Raw genomic sequence first — 11,371 nt, 5'->3', positions numbered from 1 at the left:
GAGGGAGGGGAGAGTGGTGAGGGGAGGGAGAGTGGTGAGGGAGGGAGAGTGGTGACTAGGAGAGTGGTGAGAGGGGAGTGGTTGAGGCGGATGTGAGGGAGTTAGAGTGGTGAGGAGGGAGAGTGTGAGGGAGGGAGAATGGTGAGGAGAGGGAGAGTGGTGAGGGAGGGGAGAGTGGTGAGGGAGGAGGAGAATTGGTGAGGAGAGGGAGGGAGTGGTGATGGGAGGGAGAGTGGTGAGGGGAGGGAGAGTGGTGAGGGGAGGGAGAGTGGTTGAGGGGAGGGAGAGTGGTGAGGGAGGGAGAGTGGTGAGGGAGGGAGGAGTGGTGAGGGAGGGAGAGTGGTGAGGAGGAGAGTGGTGAGGGAGGGAGAGTGGTGAGGGAGGGAAGTGTGAGGAGTAGAGGTGAGGGAGGGAGAGTGGTGAGGGAGGGAGATTTGGTGAGGAGGAGAGTGGTGAGGGAGGGACGAGTGGTGAGGGAGGGAGAGGGTGAGGAGGGAGCGATGGTGGGAGGAGGGATAGTGTGACGGAGGAGAGTGGTGAGGGGGGAGAGTGTGAGGGAGGGAGGAGTGTGAGGGGGGCGAGTGGTGAGGGAGGGAGAGTGGGTGAGGGAGGGAGAGTGCTTGAGGGAGGGAGGAGTGGTGAGGGATGGGAGAGTGAGTGAGGGAGGGAGAGTGGTGAGGGAGGTGAGAGGCTGAGGAGGGAGATTGGATGAGGGATGAGAGTTGAGGGAGGAGAGTGGTGAGGATGGGAGCAGTGCTGAGGGAGGGCTAGTGGTGAGGGAGGGAGGAGAGTGGTGAGGGAGGGACTCAGCCTCAAAACGAGTAACTGGTGTGGCGTATTAACATCGCCACTGGGGAGACAAAGGCGGCCGGGCGTGGTGGATACAAGTCCCGGGCGAAGCCGGGTAGTACAGCTAGTAGTATTTAAGGCAGGTCCCTGAGAGCGCGAGTCAGTCCGTCTCAAGCCGAAGTCAGAAGCTACCTGGATAAGAAGATCCTGGACCTCAAGCCACCGACGTACTTCTAAGGATTGGGGCTCAGTGCGGTGCCAGTGTTCAAGAGGTTAGGACCCTGTGGTTCCCTCGGCCTGATTTCCTTCTAAGGGCCAGGTCCGGACGGGCCAGTGGTCAGGTACCTACCGGGCCAGTGGTGGGTCAGCCTCCCCTAGGTCTAGCCAGCCGGAGGGCTAGAGTGGACAGAGTTGTAGATACGATAGCCCGGAGGCTGTACCTCCCCAGGTTGTGGGTGGAAGGGGCCATTATTTCTTTGTGTTAGGGTTTAAGTGTAAACTGTTTGGTATAATAAACCGTGTTGCCTCTACAAAGACTCCGTCTCTCTACAAGAACATTACATCAGTGACCGTCGGCACTGTGAAGACAGCGCCGCCTCGCGGAGAGCTCCTCTCATCGCTCCTAGTGCGAGCAAAGCCCCCCCCACCACATCCCCTCTCTCTCCATCCTGCACAGCCGCCTCCTCCTGCTGCCTCTTTCTCCTCCTCCCTGTGTGCTGCCTTCGCCATCTCCACAACCATCAACCATTACCACAGCCATCATCATCATCGCCGCCATCATCGCCTCTAGCAGCCGTCATCGGTGACATCGCAGCCTCCGCTCTCAGCTTCGGGTCGGGAAGGACAACCGACGTATCCGTGAGTACAGCGGTGTGTGTGTGTGTGGAGTGTGATGTGTGTTGTGTGCTCCACCACACCCCCCTCGCTCCACCACCCCCCCCCGCGCTCCACCAAGCTACCCATCCGTGGCGTCGCGGGGGGCGCTGCGCTCGCGCCGGAACTCGGCGAGTCACCGGGGTGACCTCGTGCAGGCGGCCACGCTCCTCTCTACTTTGAACTTGTCTTGAAAAACAGCGTCGAGATTCGTGCAATCGCGCCTCAAAATGCTGCAGGATTTGTAACGAGCGCGGTTTTCGCAACGAGGCCACTCGCGTGGAAAGCCAGAGGCAAGCGGGAAGGGAGCCATATCCGGTGACATAAATGTTCAAGTTATGCGCTCCTACACTGCGACGTTCAGCCAAATCCATGAATGAGTTTACTCCTGTGGAAGGAAACTCGAGTACCCAGAGAAGACCCAAGCATTAGGGGATGATACTAAAGCTACCATAACAATTGACAAAGCTCTGTCATTCTTCATAGGGATATGTGGCTCGCTCGATGAGGACATCTTTGTATGTATGTACGTTGAGATACTTTCACAGCGTACGGAGCCAACCGCGCTAACCGGCAGTGTTGATTCTATGGTGCAGTGTTGAGTCTATGGGCAGTGTTTTAGAAACACATCAACAACAACGGTGTAAATTTCGATTTAAAGCTTTCGTGACTGCAGGGATTCCTCTTCTTGGTACTTTCGGTAAAGTCACGTAGAAGGGAAATAATAAAATAATAAAAATAAAACATAATAAAATAATTCTCACGACGTTTCGGCCACAACGCAAGCAGCCATCCTCGGGTGAAGACCAGGTCTGTCGGGGAGGCAGCGTCTGAATGCGTGGTGGTGTTTCATTCAGACGCTGTCTCCCCGACAGACCTGGTCTTCACCTGAGGACGGCTGCTTGCGTTGGGGCCGAAACGTCGTGAGAATTTTTTTATTATGTTTTATTTTTATTATTTTATTACTTCCCTTCTACGTGACTTTACCGAAAGAACCAAGAAGAAAAAAAAACACAACGGTGTAATTGCCAGCTCAGGGGGGGGGGGGGGTGTGAGCGGCCGAGTGACGCAGGAATTGAGACGCACCCCCCCCCCCCATAGGGATGGCGTCACTCCGAGGTGCCGTGTCTCTGACATCGCCGCCGTGGCGCCCAAGGGGGGGTGGAGAGGAAGCGCCGGGCGCCACGAGCCGCACCTGTGCTGCTGTCACCATGCGGTGGGTTTCGGGGGGCAGAGGCCACGAGCAGGAGGGCCCCCTGTCAAATGCAGCAGGGTCCACCGCGGGCAAACGGTGCTCTTTAATGGGGGACAGCTGCGACGACTTGAAGCACGCTCCATTTGGCACAGATTTTCTCCAGTTGCTGCTGCTGCTGTAGCCGTGTTTCGCTTGGCGTGGCCTTGTGGTGCCGTAGCGTAGCGTCTCGTGCTGGCGATGGGAGCGCTCTGCCACCCGCTGCTGCTGCTGCTGCCGGTGCCGTCGGCGAACTGCAGCTGTGAGCGCGCGTGCGTCTCGGCCTGCGGGGACGAGGGCAACTCCACGTGCTCGTGCCGAACCTGCGACCCACTCTGCTCCAGGGTCCTCTTGGTGACCTGGTGAGAGGCGTCAGTTGCGTCATTGCGGGAGATGTGGTTGACCGTGTGCAGAGACGCCAAGTCCATGCTCACGTCCCTGTGCTGCCGCTTCTGTGGCGATGGCAGCTTCAATGGCTGCGGATACTCTTCGCGCTTGTGCCTCTGGAAGCAGTCCTTCTGCAGTTCCTTGTTGGCCTTAAATCGAACCTGGCTCATCTCCAGTTGCATCAGCGAGCAGGAACGCACGCAGCATTCTTCTACGATGCCGCCCAGCCCGCCCTGGCGCTCGCTCGGTTGCGCCGCGTTGAAACCATCGGTGCCGCACACGAACTGCAGCGCCTCCACAAGCTCGGAGCCGCAGAGCGTCTTGGCCGAGCAGCGTTCACTCCACAGCGTGCACAGCGCCAGCCACAGCAGAGCCTGGCTGAGGTGGTGCGGACGCGGCTGTCTGCTTGAGTGGAGGAGGCCCATGGCGAGAGCGAGCGGCGCCGCCCCTGCTGCGGCTGCCGTGATCGCGGTGACGGTAAGAACGGCGAAGCACGCCGTTGCTCTCTCTGCTTGCGGACTTTCAGCCCCCTCTCGCCTCGCCCCTTCTCTCTCACGCCTCACCTCTTCTCTCGAGTACCACCTTCATGGGTCTGCGACGTTTCCTTCCAGAGGTATTGCCAAAAAAACACACATCCCAGAATCCTCTAGGTTTGGGGTCCAAATGTTGTCGCTTATTATATCCCATGAGAAACGTCGCATCGAGTCAATGTAATTTAATTCTACTCGCCTGGACGAGCGGAATTGAATGGTGAAACTGGTTTTGCTGTGCTGTGTTAAATCAGATATTTGCATGACTGCATGTGTATTTAGAATCGACGTGTTTCGAATATTTGGCTGCTCTAAATGTCCACATGATAAGCCACTTTGTTGCGCTATCATCTGTGGCCAGGTCGCTTCTTATAAAAGCGCTATGTAGCTCAGTGGGATTTACGTGGTTAAAATAAAAATAGTAAAAATAACAGCACCACCACTCCATGTACACAGAACATCTGACGTGATCCTGACTGCAGTGCTCATCTCGATATGGTCGATGAAAGTGAATTACGTGACGACCGCTACTGTTAAAACGTTTCGTCACCTTTGGGTGGCATCAGTTGCTGCTCTGGCCCATCGGGAAATACAACAATGCCTTGATGGAGGCTCCATTGAAGATGCGTGCGACCCTCTCAACTGGCCGTCTGACCCGAATGTTCGGTCCAACCCTCGCTGAATATCGAGTGTAACTGTGTGACCCTGGGGCTGTTTGCTACAAAGCAACACTTTGTTTTTACATCCCACGGTCAATCCACTGCTGGATGAAGGCCTCCCCACCATTGTGGTTCTTTGACCATATCCCACCACGGGTGGTCGATGCTGGTCGGTGAAGGTCGCAGGCAACCAGCCCTGTCATCGCTCCCCAGTGGTGTCGGTGTTAGCCCTGGACAGGAATTGAACTCGGGTGGAGCCGGTTCGTAGCGTGGCGCGCTACCCACCTGTGCCACTTCTCGTCACCCTCTTTGGCTGTTTACTCAACGACCTCAACATTCGTCAATGGTGACCGATTCCATTCATAAAGTGCGCTCTTGCCGCCGTGTGCACTGAGTAGTGATCAGTATTAAACACGCGTTGACTGCTCTATACAGGGTGGGATAGAAATCTCTACTCAACCCTGCAGGGTGACCCCTCTCATAGTGAAGGCGTTCACACTTGAGCTGCGGTTGTCCTGTGCCAGTAGTTGCATCATTAACCGTGCGAAACCCTTTTCAAACCATTACTATAAAAATGCAGAATTTGCCTTTAAGTTACTTTTCTTGGATTTAGCAGAATTCCATAGTAGCTCTCTCAAGAGCTGTAGCGATTGAGTAACGATCTTTTAAATGTTTGCGTTGTTAAATCGTATGAGTCGTAAGACGATAATTGAATAACCACTTAGTGTAGGACAATCATTGAATGTTTTGAACTATAAAACTCTGCAATGTTAATTTAATGCTGAGGGTGTTGACAAGCAAAGTAGCGGGTGTGTGGGGTTGAAATTGTCAACTCGTGCCCGCACTGCATCGTGTGGCGGGTTTCTGACAGCAGCAGCATCGCCACGACGCTCTCATTGCCGCTTGGTGAATATCCGTGGCGGGTTCCTTTTCGTTTTTTATTCATTGAATGAACGGGCTGATTAGATGAGACGATGGCGTTGCGTTTCGTATCAGTGGCTACTCCTCCACGTGGCTGGGCGATTGAGAAACCACACCCACAGCAGTGCCCCAGTGTACCGGCACCCCCCCAGTGCTGGAGTCAACATTCTCTGGGCCCCGTTTTTCTTCACACGCCGCCCTGGATTTGGGCCCGGCAAGAAGCGCGTCGCCACCGAACGCGTTACGGTCAAATGTTGTAAGCGGCAGGTTTATCTAACTTCATATTTGACTTCCTCTTCCAAGACCTCCTGGCCAGTGTGGAGGAGTAGGCCAATTACCCTCACAGGGGCTCTCTGCAGCTCCCTCTCGTGGAGGCCCCATTTGCCGGCAGTGGCGTGAACAACCGCAGGGGCTGTACCTTTACCTTCTATCCACTTTTTATATTCAACATTTAATTAGGTCAGCAAGGCGGTGTTGACCTCTTACCCACACACGTTTCTGACAAGTACAGCAAGTGCACGTGTACACAAGTGTACTCCTGTGCTAGTTGCACGCCACTTCTGCTTTTTGTGTTTAGTTTGTTGTCGTTCCCCCATAACTCAGATTAGCACGGTTGGCTGTGTGTGGTGCTAAAGAAGTTCTTCATACACACACGCGCATCCACGCACACAAACACGTACACACAGACATACAAAGACAAAGAACCCCCGTATAGACAATCAGGCTGTTGGGGCAAGTGCTGTTAGCGAGCACATGCACATACATACACACATACATACACACATAAACACATACACGCACACGTAAACAAACACATGCACACACATCCACACCCATACACACACATACACCCACACACAGACATATACATACACACACACTGCGATGGCAAAGTAAGAAATGGAAGCGAGACCAGTGTTTGTCACGACAAGTATATATTGATGTCAAGTGCAAATACAAAACGAGATAGACAAAATCTCTGGAAAACATTAATCTTGCTTCCCTTCCCACACTTTGAGCTGCTTTTGTACAAACGATAAAAGCCCTGAGGAGACCGAATTGTCACCGATCAACATTCACGAGTTCAGAAACCGCTGTTTCTGGAGGCATCATGGTCCATGGAAATAAAGTGCTTGACAAAGTTAATCATTTATCCGTACATTTCACGTGTTGACGTCTTGGCGCTACGGTTTAGCGTGTCCATTGAAATGTGCACGCCCCGTACGTAAAAACAAAGTAACAGATATGTCTTCTTTGAGTCTTTCGGTAAAGCCACGTAGATAGAAACAATTATCAAAATAATAACAATATCACAACGTTTCGATCGCAACACAAGCAATCGTCTTGAGGTGAAAAAAGAGGGAGAAATCTGCCGAGGCAGGCTGTATATAAAGGTTTAGAGATATTGTTATTATTTTGATTATTTTTTCTATCTACGTGGCTTTACCGAAAGACCCAAAGAATATGAATTCCTGCAGTCACGAAAGCTTTAAGTAAAGATTTAACAGATATGTAGTATAAAAATGCCGATGTATTCATAGTTCAATAAATAAATACTTTGCAACAGCGGTGACTTTTTAAATCCCCGACACAACGCAAAATAATGCCCCGCATTTCAAATGAACAGAGACAAGAACCGTAGGGAATACCTTGCACGACCTCACTGAGACCACACTCCAGCCTCACGTTGCGCGGAACACAACTTTTGTCTTCATTTGTTATGGGACGGTTCATTTTACGGTCACCATGACAATAACGTTCCTGGGGCCAACTCTCTTGACGATTGATCTCGTAATGAACAGAATCTCCAAGCCGTAATGGGTTGGTGTCGGCTGCATGGATCTTGGCTCTTGTTTCCCAGAATGCATGCGTGATTTTAAGCGCTTTCATGCTGAGTTTTTCAAGTCGTTGTGGATTGTGAGTTTAGATTTGCTTTAAATGTTTTCCATGTCAGCATTGGACAGGTGTGCCATAAGGCCCTGAGGTAATAATTGCAGCTCTTTATTGTTTAGAGAATGTGGTCGTCGAGTGAGAATGTAGAGTCCAAGGTGATTCCAATGATGTTCAAGTGATTTCAGGCGCTGATGGTGGAGCTGGCGATGAGTACATTTTGGGGCACCGGCGACGCCATGGTGAGCCGCTTCCTGGTGCCTTCCTAAAATGTCTCTCAAAATTTGATTGAATTTGAGAGGAAGCAAAGGGTTAGCCACTTGATCGTGTGGAATTCAGGCACCAACCACTATCGGTGGGGCGAGTGCCACTTGTTACACCGGTGGTGGCTGCTGTGAGACCAGAGTGGCGGTGGCTGCTGTTGGACTGGCGGTGGCAGTAGCTGCTGTGGTGCTGATGGCAGCTTCTCCAAGACTGGCGACGGCTGCTGTGAGATGAGGGTGGTGGCGGCTGCTGCGGGACTGGCGATGGCTGCTGTGGCGCTGACTTCTTCGAGACATGTGGTGGTGGTGGTGGTATTGGCTGCTGCGGGACTGGCGATGGCTGCTGCGGAACTGGCGGTGACGGTGGTTGCTGTTGGACTGGCAGTGGCTGCTAGGAGATCGGGGTGGTGGTGGCGGATGCTCTGGGACTAGGGGCGGCGGCCGCGGCTGTTGCGTGCCTGGCGTTGCCGGTAGCAGCTGCTGCTGCCGCTGTTTCTGCCGTCGCCCTTGCAGTTGTTCCCGTTATGGTGGTTCGCCATCTTGAGTTTCTGCAGATAAACAAGATGAGGGCGCTCAAGTCCAAACCGCTCGACATTCAGTGAATGAAACAAAACTGGTCTAAAGTAGACACAAGAACATTTCTGTACTTCACCATTCCTGTAATGTAAAATGATGCACTGCCAGGGTGTACATTCTCCCCGGGCAGTTCCACGCACGTGGGGTAACGTTTCAAACCCATCCTTTACCTTCTTCTTGGTTCTTTCGGTAAAGTCACGTAGAAGGGAAGTAATAAAATAATAAAAATAAAACATAATAAAATAAAATAATTCTCACAACGTGTCGGCTACAACGCAAGCAGCCGTCTTCAGGTGAAGAATGAGACACTACCAAGCTAGGAGCTTATATATACGCTGCGTTGGAGGTGCAAGAGCGCCTTAACAAAAAGAATGTGCATATGAAGAGGAATTTAGCATATTCATGGGAAATGCGTATGCACATTCTTTTTGTTAAGGCGCTCTTGCACCTCCAACGCAGCGTATATATAAGCTCCTAGCTTGGTAGTGTCTCATTCTTCACCTGAAGACGGCTGCTTGCGTTGTAGCCGAAACGTCGTGAGAATTATTTTATTTTATTATGTTTTATTTTTATTATTTTATTACTTCCCTTCTACGTGACTTTACCGAAAGAACCAAGAAGATGGATCCCTGCAGTCACGAAAGCTTTAAATCGAAATTCATCCTTTACCTTGCGTGCCGGTGAAGAGAGCTGCTGTTCAGTGACGAGGTCCTGGGTCTCCATCGCCGAGTGGGAACGTTTGATGCACAACTTAGACGTCGCCTTGACGTGCTCCAGCGGGCGGTAGCTGTCCGCTGGTGGCGCATTCAATTCTGGGGACCTGAATGCCCGCACCACACATCGCAAACTGCGGTTAACACCACCGCTTGCTCCACCGCTGAGCTTGTCTGGCCGGACACCCATCGAGCCGCTAAGCTCCAAATTAGTCGAACAACTCAACTGCCTAGAAAGGAGACACTGCTGCTGATGCTCTCGCAAGACAATATCTGTACAGTGAGCTGGTCTGGGGGACGGGTGTAAGTGGAGGTCAAAGTGGATGGGAGAGGAGGGCTACTTGCCGAATATAGAAGAGCATGTAGGCCTGCTCACTCATCACAGCCTTGGTGTCGACGAGCCGCATGATGGAGTCGTTCATAAAGCACCATTTTCCATCGCTGATCTGTGCACAGTTAAAACACAGCTACACTTGGTTACAATGTTTACAAAACCGCACCCAACATTCTCCGTTCATGTAATAACAACACACGATACCCTCTAGGCAACAAGTTCCTCAAGAGCATCACACCAACGTCAGAGCTGCAGAGCGTGCTACGGTTGCTATGATGGTGTTGAAGTTACGGTACGGTCTGCCTGAACATATCACTGCATCGATAACCTTGGACCAATTTAATCAAAATCTAAATTTTTATTTAGACTGGAAGAATCTGATGAGCTACGATGCTCTTTTTCACAAATGTCTAGTAGGGGCGGGTCAGAAAGTTACAACAAACAATACATAAACCTATAGGAGTGAAAAGTGTAGGAAAGCTAAGCAAGTCACTAAATACAAATAAATAAAGTAAATACCGTAAGTAGAAATTGCATAAATACATCAAAACGCAAGAACAGTTGCAGGACTGTTTTTATTATTATTTATTTTTATTATTTTCTATCTCCGTGACTTTACCAGTAGCTGCTGTGGTGCTGATGGCAGCTTCTCCAAGACAAGCGGTGGCTGCTGTGGATCTGGCGATGGCAGTGGTTTCTGTTGGACTGGCTTCGGCTGCTGTCAGATGAGAGTGGTGGCGGCGGCTGCTGTGGATCTGGCGATGGCAGTGGTTTCTGTTGGACTGGCTTCGGCTGCTGTCAGATGAGAGTGGTGGCGGCGGCTGCTGTGGGACTGGCGATGGCTGCTGCGGAACTGGCGGTGGCGGTGGTTGCTGTTGGACTGGCACTGGCTGCTTGGAGATCGGGGTGGTGGTGGTGGCGGCGGATGCTCTGGGACAAGCGGCGGCGGCCGCGGCTGTTGCGTGCCTGGCGTTGCCGGTAGCAGCTGCTGCTGCCGCTGTTTTTGCTGTCGCCCTTGCAGTTGTTCCCGTTGGGGTGGTTCGCCATCTTGAGTTTCTGCAGATAAACAAGATGAGGGCGCTCAAGTCCAAACCGCTCGACATTGAGTGAATGAAACAAAACTGGTCTAAAGTATTAACAAGAAGATTGCTGTACTTCACCATTCCTGTAATGTAAAATGATGCACTGTCAGGGTGTACATTCTCCCCGGGCAGTTCCACGCACGTGGGGTAACATTTCAAAACCATCCTTTACCTTGCGTGCCGGTGAAGAGAGCTGCTGTTCAGTGACGAGGTCCTGGGTCTCCATCTACAAGTGTCTCCGGAACCCGTTACATTTGGCGTCAGAAGTGGCAATGGAGACAAGAAGTGAGCCACGTACCTTCAGTCCTGACGGCGATGAAGAGGAGCAGGCAGCGATGGGGCGGCCAACGCCGGCCGACAGCGACGCTGCACCACCGGCCGACAACAACGCCGCACCGCCGGCTAAGCAGCTGTCTGCTCCGCCGACCGCCCCCTCTCCAGCGTCGGGAGCAGAGATGGAGGAGGCGCTGCTTCGCCTCGCAGAGCTGCTCTGCGCCACCGCCTTCCTCCCGGGCGAGATGCGGTGCTCGCGGCCGATGGCGGGAGGAGAGAGAGGAGGAGGGGCGCTCGCCCGAGCCCGCCGCCGCCATTCCCCCCACGGATGTGGGAGATGCTTCCGGGTGTGTCGTCACTTCTGCCGGGGGAGCAATGACCGCTGGGAGCAACGTCACTTCCGGGCCCAGCGTGGGCCAACCCGACGACGCCGCGTCATCAGCGCTGCGTCCCTCACCGCCGGGTGACAGCTGTTGGCAACCTAGCAACGCCGCGTCATCAGTGCTGCGTCCCTCACCGCCGGGTGACAGCTGTTGGCAACCTAGCAACGCCGCGTCATCAGCGCTGCGACCTTCACTGCCGGACGACAGCTGGCTTCAACCTGGCATACAGCGTCATCAGCGCTGCGACCGGACAGTGAGGGCGCCATTCTTACTGTAACCAGCGCCGGGGCCGGCACATGGACCGACTCGCTGCTCGCCGCCTTTGTTGCTCTGGCCAAAGGTTGGAGGTCGGGAGACGGCCCCTGACATTTCGTACATTTACGCGCTCCGGATTAATGATTTTTTTGTTGACATTTTCTTCGTTGTCGTCGGGGAGTCGTGACTGTTGTTGGGTAAACTGTGTGGAG

The sequence above is a fragment of the Lethenteron reissneri genome, chromosome 15 (genome assembly GCF_015708825.2).
Source record: "Lethenteron reissneri isolate LAM-NWPU_2019-01 chromosome 15, ASM1570882v1, whole genome shotgun sequence".
NCBI lineage: Eukaryota > Metazoa > Chordata > Hyperoartia > Petromyzontiformes > Petromyzontidae > Lethenteron > Lethenteron reissneri.
The sequence above is the reverse complement of the archived record's forward strand: the minus strand, read 5'-3'. Positions refer to the sequence as shown.